Genomic DNA, 6,016 nt, shown 5'->3' on the forward strand with positions numbered 1-6,016 from the left:
TAATTCTTCCACAGCACTTAACCCTTAATACATGACAGCGAGTCCTACGAAAGATTAGTTGGATACGTCCCTATTTAGGTATTCCTGCAAATTACTTGACTAATCTTTTTGACACCCTGAAAGGTGACTCTGCTTTAAATTCACTGCAAGACCTCTCTTGGCTAGCACAGGCAAAGCTTATGGCTGTGGAGCAAGTCTTGGCCCAATGGTGCATATTGGGTTTAGATCCTGACAGACAGACAGAAAAAAATCAAAATCTTTTGATTTTTAATACCCCTCAAAGCCCTACAGGAATGCTTGGGCAAGTTGGAACAAATGTTTCTCCTTTGGAGTGGCTTTATCTGTCTCGTAACCCCCTCAAAACACCTAAAAAAGACCACAGATTTAATAGCTTCTCATAAAGGGATGCCAACATTGCATCCAATTGTCAGGATATGACCCTGCTACTCTTTTCTTACTTTTAAGCAAGGGACAGTTTCATACTCTCTTAGCCTGTGATCTTGATTGACAAGTTGCAATGACCAACTTTATTGGTAATATCAGTTTCTATTTACCAGCCTCTAAGCTCCTGAACTTTTTACAAACTGTGCCTGTTAAATTTGCATCTATTGTTGTCTCTGAGCCCTTGCTTCGCACCACTACTGTCTTTACAGATGGTTCAAGAAAAATGGGAAAGTCAGCTATAGTGTGGCAAGATGCCATGCAAAATTGGCAGCACAAAATCCAGGAACACTTCAAAACTATACAACAGGCTGAGTTAGGTGCCCTAATATTGGTCTTACAAACTTTTCCTTACCAAGACATGAACATAATTAGTGATTCTGCTTATGCAGTGTATAGTATTACTCATTTAGATCTCGCACATTTAAAAGGCATTACTAAAGAACCCCTACTAACCCTGTTTCTCACAACACATGAGCTCCTTTGTCCCCATTGTCACCTTTTTATATCACACATATTCGCTCTCATTCTGGGCTACCTGGTCCCTTGTCAGAAGGGAACACTCAAGCTGATGCTCTGGTACAAACACAGATGAGGTTTGGAGACTCTCCTGCATTTTTGTAAGCTCAAGCTGATCATTTCTTCTTTCATCAGAATGCTCACAGTCTTTTTTTTTTTTTGAGACGGAGTTTCACTCTTGTTGCCCAGGCTGAACTGCAGTGGTACGATCTCAGCTCACTGCAACCTCCACCTCCCAGGTTCAAGCGATTCCCCTGTGTCAGCCTCTCGAGTAGCTGCGATTACAGGCTCATGCCATCATGCCCAGCTAATTTTTGTATTTTTAATAGAGACGGGGTTTCACTATATTGGTCAGGCTGGTCTCGAACTCCTGACTTCAGGTGATCCACCCACCTTAGCTTCCCAAAGTGTTGGGATTACAGGTGTGAGCCGCTGTGCCCAGCCTGCTCACAGTCTTAAACAACAGTTTCATTTAATGCTCGATCAAGCTTGCATGATTATTAAAACTTGTCCTGATTGCCAACAGCATTCTCTGTCCCTTTTATCACTGGGACTTGGTGCCAGCCCATGAGGTCTGGTACCTAATGCTACCTGGCAAACTGTTATTACTCAGCATCCACCTTTTGGACGCTTTAAATTTCTCCACGTTACTGTGGACACTTATACGGGCCTGATATACGTGACTCCATAGACTGGAGAAGAAACTAAAGATGAATTGCTTATCTTTTTGAATCTATTATGACCTTAGGCCCTCCACAGACTATTAAAACTGATAATGGTCCTTGCTATCTTAGCACTAGTTTTTATATGCATTGCAACTTTGGCACGTACAACACAAAACTGGTATTTCTTATAACTCGACCTGTCAGGCCATTGTTGAACAAGCTCATCAAACCCTTAAAGTATATCTTAATAAATGAAAAAGGGAATATGGGAGCTCTCTCCTTGAGAACAGATAGCAAAAATCTTACTCTCAATTTTTTGAATATTGGACAAGATGGCCAGATGGTTATTGATTGTAGGATGAAACTGGTTGAAGTCACAAAACGAAAGATGTTAATTTGAGACGTTTGTACAGGGAATTGGGAGGGACTTTATGAGGCATTGCAATGGAGTTGAGGTGCGGTTTGTGTTTCATGAAATATAGGACTAGAATGGATCCCCATAAAATGAGTGAAGCCATATTATGAGTTAGAGACCACTGAAGAAAGCCCCTCCTGATAATGAAGGACCTGTCGTTGGAGAATCGACCAAAACTGACAGTGATGATTTGGAAGGCACCTGACATTACCTGGGGACAGCACCTGACATTACCCAGATAGGGACCAACAGGGAACTATCTGGCTTGCATCCATGGGAACCCCTGCAACTGCAGAGAACCAATTTCTTATGTATCTGGCGGTAATTGGGGAAGCTTCTGAGAAAGTAAGACAGACACGGATGTTGGGGTGGCTGGTAATTCTTGTTCTTTGCCAGGTGGGCTTAGCTCAAGAACATCTTTATTGGAGTCATGTTCTGAATCCCTCGGTTTCCAATGTTATTACGTGGTGGGATGCTGACCCGCCTTTGTCATCTAATAATACTTCTTGGATGGGAGGTCGATGGATGCCCCCTACTCCCTCACTGAAAATTTGGGATGGATTAAACTTAATGACTCCTTGTCTTTATTGTCTAGCAATCCTCCCCTTTGTTTCTCTACATTGGCACATAAGTGTATTACTCACATTCCTCAGGAGTATCTTTACTATCAGCTCAAAAGGGATGTTAAGCCCACAAACTTGACTTTTATTTCTGCCATTACCAGTAACCTTACTGAGGTTTCTAATGAAATTATACAAATGCCTGATCTTCCTATATGCCATCCGAGAAAAGACTGGCGATATAAGTTTGAGGCTGTCCAGTGGTCCCCATGCAGACAACCTGTGCCGCGTCAAGGACCTGTTTGATAGTGGCACCTTACTTGATTGGGGACCCCTTGGAGATCCCATGTCTGCAAATCAGACTATTGGATTTGGGAGTCCAGCCAATAGTTCCATCACCTGGTCAGAGTGTGGGCTTTCAGGACGAATATTACAATCGAAAGGGGAACAAGTTTTAGGCCCTGTGCATATCCAAATTTGGAAACTAGGTCTTCCCTTTTTTGAATGGGTTCTTTCATAATAAAAGTGATTACATTTATAGTGGTGACAACTACACCCTCTCCTTGCACAATAATGTTACTGATACAGTCCTGATTTGTGCTATGCACCCCTACATACTTTTGTTTGGGCAGGGTATTCCTAACATAGAACAGAATCAATCCTTTTATAGTATTTCTGTTTCTTCCAGTAGTTGATATGCTACATGCTTGTCTCATCAAAACGTTACACAATTAAATATAAACGATGTCATGATTTTCTTTCTTTTTTCTTGAGACAGAGTCTCGCTCTGCCACATGGGCTGGGGTGCAGTGGCATGATCTCAGCTTACTGCAACCTCTGCCTCCTGGGTTCAAGCAATTCTCCTGTTTCAGCCTCCCAAGAAGCTGGGATTACAGGCATGCACCACCACGCCCAACTAGTTTTTGTATTTCTAGTAAAGACAGGGATTCACCATGTTGGTCATTCTGGTCTCAAACTCCTTACTTCGTGATCTGCCTGCCTTGGCCTCCCAAAGTGCTGGGATTACAAGCGTGAGCCACCATGCCCGGCCCTATGTCATTATTTTAAAATGGTGGTCAGGATTGTGGCTCCCTGTATATCCAACCCAGAACTGGAAAGGGGATTCTATTTTGCAGTTATTTAGAAAAGCATTGTCTCATATTAAAAAAAAAAAATGTCTGGCCTCTCTAATTGCCTTTTTAGTTTCAGCTATTATTATACTAACAACTGCTGCTACTGCAGCTGTCTCTTTGATGGAATCTATTCATACAGCCTCAGTGGTGAACCACATGGTATACAATGTAACCCATGAATTTTAAGAACAAGTAAATACTGATAAAAATATTTAATCTCACCTAGTGGCCCTTGAAGCTGTCATTGAATGGCTAGGGGATCCACAGCAGGCATTCATTACCCGTCAAAATTTACATTGTGATTAGCAATATAATTCAATCAGTGTCACACTTATGCCATATAATAGCTCCCAATATACCTGGGAGAGTGAAGGCACACCTACATGGGGCTTACCACCACTACCTGTCTTCTTAAGTTTCTACTCTTTAGTGTAAGTTAAATAAACAGCCTAAGTGATGGTCTCAGCAATTACAAACAAATACCCTTCAGTTATTACAAGAAGACTTTCAGTTGTTGAACCCAAATACTTGGTTGTCTGGGCTAAACATACGCATTGGGGTGGTGGTCGCTATGTTTATTCTTTTGTGTATCTTTTAGGCATCTGCAAATGGCTTTGTGTGGCCACTCAACCCAACTACGACCAGGGAAGAATGATAGAAGTTTACTTTACATTGGATAATCAGCACATTCTAAGAATTAAAGAAGGGGGAAATGTGTGGAGTGTACAACAATACATTCAAGCTTATCTACAAGGCATTTGAGGTCAAGGCATGGAAAAATACTGAGGCACTGTGTGTATGTTTGTGCATGAGACTAATTCCTTGACCCTGAAAATAGGACAAGGAACAGAATGTGTGATAAGGAGTGCTAAACACAGCCTCCTAAGAATGTGGTTTGAGTGCTTTTAGATGTAATAAGGCCATATGTGCCTCATGACCCGACCCCAAATAGCCACATGGTGGATGTTTCTTGTTTGTCTAAACTGTAATTCAACTAGCCTTCTCAATAAGTACTTGGCAGATGAATCTTAAAGCAGCACTCTCTTGGAGGAGCTGCTCCCCTCCCTGTTCAGCTGTAATTGTCTGAATACTTATTTCTTGGCATTCACTGCAGAGCAAGCTGCAGCATGGCTGCCGGCATTTATTCATGCAAGCTTCCAGCTTGCTTATCTATGTCTGCAGCTCAATTTTACAGGCTGCTCTTTGTTAAAAATATATATATAATAATAATTTGTGGACTTCTTTTTATTGAAAAGAAAACTTTATCAAGGACTGTTTTGCTCTATCTGCCTAAATAATTTCTTTTCAACTCCTGTAACAATAATAGTTAATGTCATAGCAAACATTTGTAAAGTATTTTTATGTATGAATAAGCAAGATAGCAAACTCTTAGTAGTGGCTGTTTTTAATTTATTTATATAAATGTGTTGGGTACAAGTGTAATTTAGTTCCATGCATAGATTGCAGAGTGATAAAATCAGGACTTTTAGGGTATCCATCACTCAAATAATGTACATTATAACTCTTAAGTAATTTGTCATCATACACCCCCTACTACCTTCTCACCCTTCTACATCAGGAGTACGTGGCCCTCAATGAACAACACAACATAGATAAATTGTTTTCTGAGACTTACATTTAAAAATCAACCTAAGAGAAAAGATGATTCCTAAGCCAATACAATGTTGGTTATATATATATACACACACATATATATACACACACACATATATATATATATGCTTATACTCAAGAAACTTATACAGTCTTTCCTATGCACAAACCCAAAAGTAAAGCCAAATGGCTCCATGCAATAAACATCATGGTAATAACGTAAAAAAAAAAAAGCTTTCTCCAATGAATGTAAATTCAGAAAGAAAATGAAGGAACTGTTCCTCTAGATGTATGGAAATCAACATAAAGATGCACAAAGACACAGGAAACACAGAAAAGCAAGGTGTATGATACTTTCAAAGAAACACAATAATTCTCCAGTATTTCAGCCTTTTTTTTTTTTTTTTTTGAGATGGAGTCTCACTCTGTTGCCCAGGCTGGAGTGTAGTGGTGTAATCTCTGCTCACTGCAACCTCTGCCTCCTGGGTTCAAGAAATCCTCCTGCCTCAGTCTCCTGAGTAGCCAGGATTAAAGGCACCTGCCACCACGCCCAGCTAATTTTTATATTTTTAGTAGCAACGGGGTTTCAACATGTTGGCCAGAGTGGTCTTGAACTCCTGACCTCAGCTGATCTACCTACCTCGGCCTCCCAAAGTGCTGAGGTTACAG

Source organism: Macaca mulatta, chromosome 19 (genome assembly GCF_049350105.2).
Source record: "Macaca mulatta isolate MMU2019108-1 chromosome 19, T2T-MMU8v2.0, whole genome shotgun sequence".
Taxonomy (NCBI): domain Eukaryota; kingdom Metazoa; phylum Chordata; class Mammalia; order Primates; family Cercopithecidae; genus Macaca; species Macaca mulatta.